The sequence below is a fragment of the Lactuca serriola genome, chromosome 5 (genome assembly GCF_051521515.1).
Source record: "Lactuca serriola cultivar US96UC23 chromosome 5, Lser_US96UC23_V15, whole genome shotgun sequence".
Taxonomy (NCBI): Eukaryota; Viridiplantae; Streptophyta; class Magnoliopsida; order Asterales; family Asteraceae; genus Lactuca; species Lactuca serriola.
In genome coordinates this window covers 93,138,684-93,151,630 of record NC_136412.1, presented here as the reverse complement: position 1 = coordinate 93,151,630, position 12,947 = coordinate 93,138,684, and positions in this window count along the sequence as shown.

Sequence of the window (12,947 nt, the reverse complement as noted above, 5' to 3'; positions counted from 1 at the left end):
GGCTAGGACCCAACACAATACGCTACAACCTAGAAAAGGGATGCCGTAATCTAGTTGTAGAATATTTGAAGGTAAGTGAATGACGATTCACTAATTTCCACCATGAAAAACGAAAAAGAAATTTAAGTTTTAAATCTATGAAAACTCCTAGATCCTTTGAGATTCATTGAACATTTCAATGGCATGTTTAAATCTCGATATGCCCTTCTTGTTTGTGACTGGGATGCAGAGGATCACAAAGCGGGTGTGAATAACCATGCAAACTTACATGGTGCCCTCACATGTTACAGTCACCTATTCGATGTGCCGGTAAACCACACACGCTCCACCGAACTATGACAAACATTGAGTCACCCTTTGCTACCTTTGCTTAGAACCATTTAGTGTGCCGGTTAACCACACACGCTCCACTAACGTCTTCGCAAGGACACAAAGTGTAATTTCATGGAATTGCATCAATTCACTTTTGCCTAAGTAACTAAGATTGGTAATTTGTAAAACATTTAGTTACTTTTGTACTTCATTATACTTATAATGGAAGGTTTTGTCCTATCCTACCCGTTCGGCTAACGACCCTCCACTAGTCAAGAGTGCGGTGGGTAAGAGTGGATACCCATTCAATCGCCATTTTATAGACAATTTCCTTAAACACCCCTTATAGACTAGCTTCGTGAATGAGGCCTACTAACGGTAAGACTGACTTTTACTCATACATATATATAATGTTAGACTTTTAATGTTATATATAGTATAGGGTGTATTTTACACTTTTAAAATACTAGGAGGTCAAATTTAATAATTATACTTTTAATTCAATTAAATTGTAAACCTAAACTTTATGGATTTATTAAACCTCTTTTAATTATACACCTTAATTAATTAATAAAACCATAAGGGTGTGATATGAACTTTTCAAAACATCACTAGGGTTTTAGAATTTAACATTCCTAAATTAAACTTTTAATCAACTTTTAAATTCCAAAACTTGAGGGCAAGTTTTGAAACATTTCAAAACATTAGGGTTTAGAATTTAAATATACATCAAAATTAAACTTTTAATCAAAATTTAAATTCCAAAACTTGAGGGCAAGTTTTGAAGCCTTTCAAAACACTATGGGATCAAATAACAAATAATCTAAATTAACATTTAATCACATAATTATCCATATTTGATTTATTTAATAATTTCTTGCAAAACAATTTACCAATTTAATCAAAATAATTAATCAATTATCACATAAGGAAATAAGTATTTTATTAATTGATAAATATCTTCAATTAGATCAAGAATATACTCATATATATCATAAAATCGGATTTATATTGATCTAATATGATAAAGGCAAGTATCTCAAAGATAAACAACAAGAAATCCCGATATTTGCTCTTTCTGACACTGGGACTCGCCGAGTCGAGCCTACTCGCCGAGTCCACTATGGGACTCGCCGAGTTCATCAGGCAGTTTCACAAAAATCGAATTTTTCCAACTTGAAAAAACATACAAGGCATCAATACAATAGAAACCAATGAAGGCTCTGATACCACTGATGGGTTTTGGTCATAAGAACATCCTATATGCTCATACAAACCCTAATGCTTGGATCTAGGTTTCTCTATTGTACATGCAAGTTATCCAAGACTATAAACCTTAATTCTTGCATACAAGTAATCATATTAACATAAGAATGGGTTTAAGATATTACCTTGATTGTTATGTAGCAATAACAATCACAATTCCTCCTTGTAATGACTTTAGAAAGCTTAGAGTCACAAATGTCACTCCTCTAATGGTTCACAAACACCAAGAGCAAGAGGATGAAGAGGAGAAGAGAAGGAGGCTCTCAAAAATGTGTGGAAACCCTACACTATTAGTTTTTCACGTTTTTGGAGCATAAGGGTTCTATATATAATGAGGCTATTAGGGTTATCTAACAAGGAAACCCTAATTTGGATGCTTAAGCCCTAAGCAACCCATGGACTCCTTTCCTTAAAGGCCTTGGACGATTTCCAATGGGTTTCCCCATAGAATTTTTCCACCTTATAATATAAGGCAATCCATGGCTTATAATTACAATTCCAGTCCCTTAAGTTTAATTAATCTCTTTTAGTCACGAAACTAATTACCAATTAATTCTTGACAAATATTAATTAAACAATATGATTTCTCCTTTAATTCATCCTATCAAGTTGCTTTGATGAAGGCAACCCAAAAGGACCATACACCATTGGTTCAAGTACATACCAAAGTAGTTATGGACTTAGACACTAATCCAACAATTCCGACCCAAGTGGTCATATCAAATTGAATCCAACTACGATGAGTTTTTTACGTGGTTCCGAGAACTGAGTTTGATGTAGCATTTGACTTAAGTCAGAAGATTGAAATCAATGCGACCAATTGTATCGTGCTCGTTGTTAGAGAAGTTAGTAGCTAGAAATGTTACATGCTAAAATGTGATCATATGACATTAAAACATGAAGGAAGATATATTCCATTCTGGGATTTAACTCTATGAGACCTGAGTCTAAGCATTGCATTATTCGATGAAAGGTCATTAAAGCACGATCAATCGGTCTATTACAATAGATAAAGGAAAGTATCTATCCTAAGAAGAAGAAACAGTCCACAATAAGGACTTATTGTGTAACTTGAACGTTATGATTGAAAGTCCAACATAGTACGAAAAGCAGATGCAAGATTGAGCATCGTTTGCAGTCAAGAAGCCCTAGAGTTAGATACTCTTTCAAGGGAACATAGAAGTTACAGTTATTACTTAGCATGGAAAGATAATGTATGGAATCATTATACAAGCTATTTCATTGATGATTTAGGGATGTAATCATCCTAAGGGGGAGATAATTGTAACGTCTGTGGATCCGGGCTAGTCAATTTAGAGACGATAAGGGTTGAAAATGACTTTCTAATGGAAGATTATTCACAAGGAGTAATCTTAACTAAGTTGTAGTAGTCGTGGCAAGGATTCCAAATATATAAAGAATGCTAAAATCTAAGTTATAACGAAGAAATTATGACCTGTCGAAGTTTCGCGACAGAACCGACACGACACAGCGCGACGTAAATAGTGAATTTATGATAGAGCGATATTTGGCCTTAGCAATCTAAACGGAAGTCGTAGAATACGTTAAACCGAGAGCGTGCTTAAAAAGAACGTCTAAATCTGACTTTGTATGAGGAAGTTATGATTTTTCAAAGTTTCGACTTAGTTGTGTGCAGCCCAAAGTTAGGATATGAGATTGAGTGGTTTCTAGCCGAAACGATCTAAACGAGAATCGAAGATCTCGTCGATAGTACTCCAACAGTGAAAAGACAGACGAAAACGGACGTCAGATGAAGAAGTTATGAATTTCTAACGGACTTTTCCTGTCCCGGCTGTTAAAAATATAATAATAAAAATAAAGTCAAAATTAGCTGACCGAGTCTAAATAAAAGTTGTAGAGCATAGTCTCACCTACACGCGGATATAAAGAACGTCAAAAACGGAGCTTGTATGCGAAAAATATGAATTTTAGAAGTTTGGAAATGCGGAGTACGCCCAGCGTACTCATGGTTCATGGTCTTGGTTGGGCCACGTCGCCCTAAACCACCACTCGAGTGCCCCAGGTCCGTAAGCAGTTATGCATTCGGTCTGATCCACTTAGTACGCCTAGCATTCTCGATGTACACCCAACATACTGCTTGTAGAGGGAGTACGCACGACGTACTCTAAAGTTACGCCCAACGTAATCGCAGGGATCAGCCCCTATAAATAGAACTCGAGGTTTGCCGATTTCTTTTGCTAATTTACCATTCTCCACCCCTTTTTATTTCTTCTACTTGGCAAGAAATACCCCCGAAGCCCCGATATCAATCCCAACACTCGAAGCAAGTCCCGAAGCCCCGAAGATCCCGAGACATAAAGTTTCCAAGCCGAAACTCTGCCCGCGAGAGGCCCAATTTTCAAGGAAGCATCCCGGTTTCACCGAAGAATACTACATTTAGATCCGTAATGTTGTCCGATCACCATATTATCAAGTGAGTGTGTAGTTACTTTCTTCTAACACATATATATGAAGTATTTGCTATGAAGTATGTGCTATGTGTTTATACATTGTTTGTTTACTTGTGATGGATGTTGAATTAATGTTTTATACAGGTTTTAAAAGTTTTAAACTGTATATGAGTTTGCATCTACAAATATGTTGGGTAGAACATGGGTAGATGAAATAGTTGATGTGAGATAAAATAATAAGTGTTTTTTTAACTCCATGTGTTCGTTAGGTATTTTTGAACTCTATGTTTTCGCTTGGTGTTTGAACTCAACGTGTTCATTAGGTATTTTTGAACTCTATGTGTTCACTTGGTATTTTCGAACTCAATGTGTTCATTAAGTATTTTTGAACTTTATGTGTTCACTTGGTGTTGTTGAACTGAGTGTGTTCACTAAGTGTTTTAGAACTAAGTATTCACCAAATGTTTTGAATTAAGTGTTCACTAGGAGTGTTAGAGCTAGGTGTTCATTAAGTATGTTGAACTAAGTGTTTACCGGTTGTAATTTGAGGACCTTGGTAGTGGTGGACTTTGTGTCAATTCCTTAGGTCGATCCTTAGGAATAGATGAATAAGGGATAATTGATTCTTAGGGTAAATCCTTAAGAAATAAAGGAGATAACGGGGATGGGTAATTTGGATTAATTGATTGATAAATTGATTGATGATTGAATATAATAATTATATTATTGTGGGTCGAAAACGCTATATGATCACCAGGCTCCCAAGCCTGGCCCCCTTCAGTTTTCTTTGCATTACAGGTAATGGCACAAGATTATAAGTTGGTGGACTTGACGAGAGATTTTGGATAATAGACCAGTAGTTGTAAATAACTGTTGTAAGGTCGAAATGTACTGTTTATGATTTTGATCTGTATCGGAACATGACATCCCGAGGTTTTATTATTTAATGAAAATACATTCTCTTTGAGAAATGTTTTGATAAATTTTATCATATTTTGTTTTGGGGAACGAATTCCACAACTCTTTTAATCAAAGGATTAGTCTGATTTTATAAAACAAAGCATAAACAAATCGGCCTTTTATGGCCGTGAATTTGGGGATGTCACATCGGTGCTTGCATAATCCAAAAATGATTTTTCGGTCTTAATGGGCCTTAGACAAAGTGATTTCGGTCATGGTTTACTTCCATGAAGATGATTTCAGTCCTATGTGACCGAAAACTCAATGGTATTGGGCCTAAAAACCGAAAACCCTCCATATAGAGTATAATTCATGCCTTAAGAACTAAATATTTGACTTATGTTGACTTATATTAACTTAAATCAACATGGGTTTCAATATACACATATTTATTAACTTTATAAAAACATGCCCTCATGGTTATAAGTGATACAATGCAACAAGTGAAGATGTGGTTTCCCTCATGCATGACACATCTTTTGTCTTAGTTCGCCTCCAAGTTTGCCTGTTGTCACAGATCCAGTAACCCTTTCAGAAAATCCCTTGAATAGAAGAGTAAACAACCCATTCCAGACAGGTGGAAGAAAGGTCCTTCGAAACTTCGACAAGACAGACAAATCACTGTTGTAACCCAGTTGGTATAACATCTCCACAAGAGTAGTGATGGAAATCGACTCTAAGTCCACGAGCCCAATTGTGGTTGGAAGCCCCAAAATTTAGTATAATCAAGACTTAGAAATTGAGGTTTTGTGGGAAGATACCTCAAATCAAATAACCCCTTTCGATTGACTGTAAGTTACATAAGAGTAGGCTTTCGAGAGATGTACCAGAGAAACATTGTTTGCCATTATTAGGGCTTGGACCAGTGGAGAATACCTTAGACACTCGATCATGGGTTGGAGAAGTTCATTGTAACGGGAGGCATCAAGATTGAGAATTAGATTATGACCAGGTTTGATGTTCAACATAATCATCGAGTTGGATTGATCGGTAAAGGAAGCGGTGTCTGTTGAAGCAACCATGGAAACTGATGAAGACAATGATAAACAGTTAAGAGAGAAAAGGGTTTTTCTTTATGAGAAATGTTTGAGTTCTTTGAGAGTGGTGAGAGAAAGCAAACAATCAAAAAATCCCTTTCATACGTAATGATAGGTGAGAGAAAATCACGCTTGACGTTTCTGTATCCTGTTAAAGTAGCCTTGAGGGTTGTGACAACTATAGGTGTCAGACAACGTTACTGTTGGATTAGATGTCTAAGCCCATAACTATTATTGGTATGTATTCGACCCGACTTGGCATTGTCCATTTGGGTTGCATGGCATCGGAACAATTGGATAGACAAAATGAGAAAAAAGGATACTAGTGATTTATATTAATATATTACAAGTTCTAATATATTAATATGATATCATATTAATTAAATATTATTGATCAATAATTAACTTAGTGATCAAAATAGACTAATTAAATATGGACTCTTATATATGTGGTGGGCCAAGTTCATTTAGGTTGGGCTAAGGTTTCATGTATAGTCCATGGAGTTTTTAACCCATGGATCCTATGGAAATGAAAGGTCATGGGTATTAGGGTTTACATGAATGTAACCCTAATCCTCCACACTATATAAAGAGGTCAATGGTTCATGAAATGGCACTAGTGTGTATACACAAGAGGGCAAAATCGATTTGGTGCAAGTATCCTTATTCTCTAATTATTCCAAGGGTTCTTGGTGTTGTGTGAACCATTTGAGGTGCAACACTTGAGGCACTAGGCTCTTAAAGGTTCAATACTTCAAGCTCCATCAAAAGATATGTCATTCTACTAGATTATTGTAGTATAGTTGCTTCATAGTATGCTAGTTAGGATGAAACCTTGGAATATTGAATATTTGCATGTATAATAGAGAAAACATAGATCCAAGGTTTATAGGGTTGCTTGTACACCACAGGAGTGTTAGAATGCTCAAAACCCATCAATGGTATCAGAGACATGGCTTGTTTTCATTTATAATTGATGCAACAACTTAAAAATCGAAAATTATAGCTTTCTGGGCACTGGACTCGTCGATTCCACTGATGGACTCGCCGAGTCCATGAAGAAAATCATCCTACTCATCGAGTAGGTTCATACACTCGACGAGTAGGAGCCCCTGACAACATATTTTTGAGTTTTAAGGCTGGAATTGGTCTAGAGTCATTACCTTAAACTGTTTTGGACTTATCAAACCTGTTTTTGATGTGATAATGATTATGATAAACCAATTTCAAGATTGTTATCAAAATTTCAAGTTTTATGTGTGTTTATGTAATTCTTGAAATTGTTGATATGATTGTTCATATACTTATGAGTTTTGGTAGATCATAGGAATTATTTGCAAAAAAAATTGTTAGTTAATTCTTGATCTAAATTTGTTTTAATGGAGTCCATAATTTGTCCTCAAGTTATGGATTACCAAAAGTTATTTCTTTTGAAGTTCCATTAAAATGCATAGGTTACACATTTGAAGAGTCTTTTTGTTTCATGAACTCCATAACTTGTCCTCAAGTTATGGATGTTCAAGAGTCTCTTCATTAAAGTTTTAAAACCTTAATTAAACTCATAAGTTATGAAAATCCAAAGGTTTTTTAATTCATTCCACGAGTTATAAAAATGAAGAGTCTCATTTTTAAATGCTTTAAAGTCTTCCATAACTTGTCCTCAAGTTATGGAACTTGAAGAGTTTTTCATTAAAAACTACTTTAAGCTCATAAGTTATGGAATTGAAAAGTTTTGAATAGTTCAAAACTTTCCCTCGAGTTTTGGAATTTGTAAATTTTCCCCTCATGAATACTTTAATTCCAAGTTAAGCCCTTAGAATTTTAAACGTTAAAATTCAACACTTATACTATTAAAATTCAATACTTTAATTCCAATTATTCTCCCTAACTCACAAGTTCTTGAATAGTTCAAGGTTAATCAAGCCCTATTGGCAATCAAGGTCTTATGTGTACTCACATCTTGGAGATGATGTCACATATTGACAAGTCGGGAAAGTTAGGTGTCAAAGTCTTGAGAAAGTTGGTTGCTCAATCACTTTCTAAGTCACTTAATAAGTTTCATTTGGGACTACTATGAAACAGATAATGATATGACCCTTAATGATCTTATCTATTTGCTTTGTGGTGCTGAATCAGCAATGATTTGGAGCACTAGTAAAGCAAATTTGATTCGAAGATCGACTTCTCTAACTTCCATGGACATTAACAATGGTAACACTGGAAATCTAGAAAAGATTTCTCTTCCCAATAAAGGGATCGGCCATAGTCAACTCAGTTGAAGAAATGATAAAGAGAAAGGCTAAGTCTGAGATTGTCCCGTGTACCATTACCAAAGGGTCCGTATGTTTCTATTGCCAAAGGAATGGGCACTGGTTGCGAAGCTGCCAAATTTACCTGAAAGATCATAAGGATGGTAAACTCAAAAACGTTTGACTCAACTCTGAGTAAAATCCACTATCTAACACTGTTAAGTTGCTAAGTGTTGATTATTGGTACATGATGTGACAGGATCAAGCAAAGGGAAGGAAGCTTAAAGGAAGAGTATGCTAAATCTGATCGCGAAGATGAATTTCGATCGCATGGTTTGAAGATCATATTCTTGAGCTGCTACTTAGGATTTATGATAGATTGCTAGCAAATATGTAATAGCATAGTTTTTCATTTAAAGTTGCATTGTAAGGAAAAAGTTTTTTTCGCATTTTATAAATAAATAAAATTTTGGTTTTATTTTATTTTATATCTCCTTGCAATGGCTTTTATTTAAAATTGATATTTGTATGTTTCTAGCAATAATGGAAATATGAATTTGATTCTTTTATTTGTGGTAGTGTCAAAATTTACCAAACAAGGAAAGATTCTCATCACCCCAGTTTCAATTAGACCGAAATTTGGAATCATGCAAGTTGTACAGTATGTTGAATGAGAATTTTCATCTTTGGAAAATTAAGACTAATCCCTTGTTCACATGTATATGTGAGTCTAGTGAAGGACTAAGGGATCGAGTACATATTCTTGTACACTGGTCAAGTCCACCACATAAGATCGATATGACTATTCGTCATGATTTCCTAAAGTTTAGTAAATATGGTTATACTTACAAGTTTGAGTATAATTCTGAAGCATTAGAAAAGTTTTGATGTATGGAAGAACAAATGAGAAGAATCAAATTTGCCAGAAAGATAAAAGTTCCTCAAATCTGAAAAGATGGGAGATTACTTTAGTATCATCTTTTATGATCATCTTAATGATTGTGAGAGCATATCAGAATTCATCCTCTAAGGACATCTCAGTGTATTCTTATGGCTAAGAAGAGGAGTCATGAATTGTTGAAATGGTTAAATCAAGAAGATGATTCATACTTCATTCCAAAACAAGTCTTAGAGTCATACTCCAAGATTGTAACTTGAGTGACACATCTTAAAGAAGGTTTATTAACACTTGTCAAATGTAAGAGTAAAATATGTTCTACTCTTGTACATTTGAAATTGGTAAGTTGTGATGTTTTGGACAAAACATAGACCAACTAAGGACAATTGTGTGAAGTGTTTGTCCTGATTAGAATCTGCACTATCTCTTGAATATTTGGTTGTCAAGAAAGGGTCTTGGCAAGAGAGTTTTATATGACAAGAGGACAGTGGGAGTGTAAAAGATCCTGAAAGAGTTTTAAGATCTAATCAAGAATAAACCTGTAGTGCACATAGGTTTAAAATCTAACAGATTTTAGTAAATGGTAGGAATTTAGAATTCTTACATTTACAATAAGGATTTGGGATTGTGAAATGAGAATCATTGGAATTATGTTCAATCGATCTATTTCACTAAGTAAAGATCATAGACAAACTTAGTGTGCATACCTGGTGTACGGCATAACTAATGTTTGGACAAACATAGTGTGCATACTTGGTATATGGCATGACTAGTGGTTAGAATACATAGTGTACATGCTTGGAGCATGAGACAACTATTGTTTTAATTCAAGTATTAAGTTGATAATTTGAAACATTATACAATGAATAATGTGTAATCAATATGGTGATAAATAAAAGGTGTTCTATTTATATTCATAAGTTCTGAGACCATATTGGATTCGATTATTCTTGTGTTTCACTTTGCATGTTTTGACTTCCAGAATAACTAGGTTTTTCTTCCCGAATGACTAAGTTATTCAAACCATCCATAGTCGATAATACATTGGAAGTAGGTATTAAGGAAAGACTGTCATGAAGTTGGTTTGTAGATGTCTAAGATGTTGGACATAGTGAGAGTTGCTACAATATTCATGAGTGCTCATAAGTTCTGAGTATTGGATTAAACCCACGCTCATTTGAATCATTTCATGGATTTTATCACGAGTGATCATGAGACGATAATATCTTATATTCTTCAAACCTAGAGATATGAGTTGTTGACTATGAGTTAGTTATACATTGATTGCACAAAAACACATTGGTAACTCGATGTTATAAAACGTGCCTTTGTGTATGATTCAACAAGTAGTAGGACAAGCATATGAGTCAAAGTTTATCCATTCCTTTTACCCTTGGAGGGATAAAAGCGATATCTGTGGGCCCCTTGATGATTTAGTGATGACACCCCTAAGTGCTTGGTCAAGCCTGGATTGATTTGATTTGTTCAATTAGTCGATCGTCACAAATAGGAAATCGGGAAACAACAAATGGACAAAGAAATGATTATAATCCATGTCTTAGTCTATATGATATCTAGAATGGAGGAATATATGATCCCTTATATAATGGATAAGTCATTTGACTAGGTTAGAGTTCGACAGCGACTTTAAGAGCTACGCTTGCTAGTCGTGTCTTGGAGTCATACGCAATAATAGTTTTAGACTTATCCAAGTGGGAGACTGTTGGATTAGATGTCTAGGCCCATAACTATTATTGGTATGTATTCGACCCGACTTGGCATGATCCATTTGGGTTGCATGGCATCGGAACAGTTGGATAGAAAAAATGAGAAAAATGATACTAGTGATTTATATTAATATATTATAAGTTCAAATATATTAATATGAAATCATATTATTTAATTAGTATTGATCAATAATTAATTTAGTGATCAAAATGGACTAAATAAATATGGACTTTTATATATGTGGTGGGCCAAGTTCATTTAGGTTGGGCTAACCTTTCATGGATAGTCCATGGAGTTTTTAACCCATGGATCCTATGGAAATGAAAGGTCATGGATATTAGGGTTTACATGAATGCAACCCTAATCATCCACACTATATAAAGAGGTCAATGGTTCATGACATGGCACTAGTGTGTATACACAAGAGGGCAAAACCGATTTGGTGCAAGTATCCTTATTCTCTAATTTTTCCAAGGGTTCTTGGTGTTGTGTGAACCATTTGAGGTGCTACACTTGAGGCACTAGGCTCTTAAAGGTTGAAGACTTCAAGCTCCATCAAAAGGTATGTCATTCTACTAGATTCTTGTAGTATAGTTGCTTCATAGTATGCTAGTTAGGATGAAACCTTGGAATATTGAATATTTGCATGTATAATAGAGAAAACATAGATCCAAGGTTTATAGGGTTGCATGTACACCATAGGAGTGTTAGAATGTTCAAAACCCATCAGTTACAACTGACCACGCGTGATGTCAGGGATTTGAAAAGGTAATGCGCCTTTTGAAATATTATCCACAAAAAACTGTCGTTTCAGTTCTCTCTTTCGAAATCAAGAACCAAGCACCATAACCTGTCTCAGAATAATCAGTAACCAATCGGAATCATAAAAAGACTTGGAAAAATCATAAAGTTTTTGTGCAAGAGAGTGCCAAAGAAAATGAAATAAAGCAATTTTATTTCTGTGGGATCTTGTGTGGAATCCCGTTGAATTACGATCATCTGTTTGTTGAGACACGGTGAAATGCTTCTTTTCATTAGGCTTTAAAGGTTAGATTCAGATTCAACCAAATTCCTAAACTTAATATTAGTTCGAAAGTATGGAAGAAGTACTTGTCTGACCAGTGTAGCCATAATAACAAGTATGCTTTGGATTTGCTTAAGTGGTTGGATAATATCGAAATCCCAAGAAATATAAAAACTGGATCTTTTGGGAAGAAAATTCTTGGGTCGAGAACATTTCATCAAGATTTCACAAAAATAAAAATAATCAGATTTCGAGGTACAAACCACGAGGGTTGATTTTTGTCAATTTCATGGTGAAAAATCTAGAACATATTAATTGTTCATAGTCAATTCAGAAACTGGTTTCGTATTTTGGGTTTTACTCATTTCGTGGTGACAACGAATTTAAGATCATAAAAACAGATGTTATGTAACCATGGACCTCAGTGGTAATATCTGAGAGTCTCGAGGGTTACGTTTATGGAAGTGAAAATAATGGAGATATATTGGAGATGGTTACAAAGAGAAATATGCACCTCTGCTATTAAAGAATGACAATGCAGTGAACTCTTAACTTAATTGAGAAGAGTAAGGTAGCTCAATGACTTATGTGAATTGATAGCCTATTTGGGAAGAAACGATTGGTAATATCGAATCATTAAGGCTTAAAACATAGAGTCTCAGAGGCATGGGCAACATGCAACAACATGCTTCTAGGGACACTTAACTAGTATATAGATTCAGAATCTCATACCTGCCCCATCGTTATGAATTGCACCAATAATAAATTGTACCTAAATCAAAAACATTTTCCCAATAAAAACTTAAATAAATAAAGAGAAATATTTTTGGAGTTTTTGAAAATTTTCTGAAGAAGAAATAAAAACAGATATAAGGAAAAATATTTTTGTGATTTTTGGACTTTTTTGAAAAGAAATAAAACATAAATTAAGAAAATATTTTTGTAAATTTTGAGTTTTCTAAAAAAGAAAATAAAAAAAAAAAAAAGAAAAGAAAAGAAAAATATTAAGAAAAGAAAATTCAGAAACACAAATGAACAGTG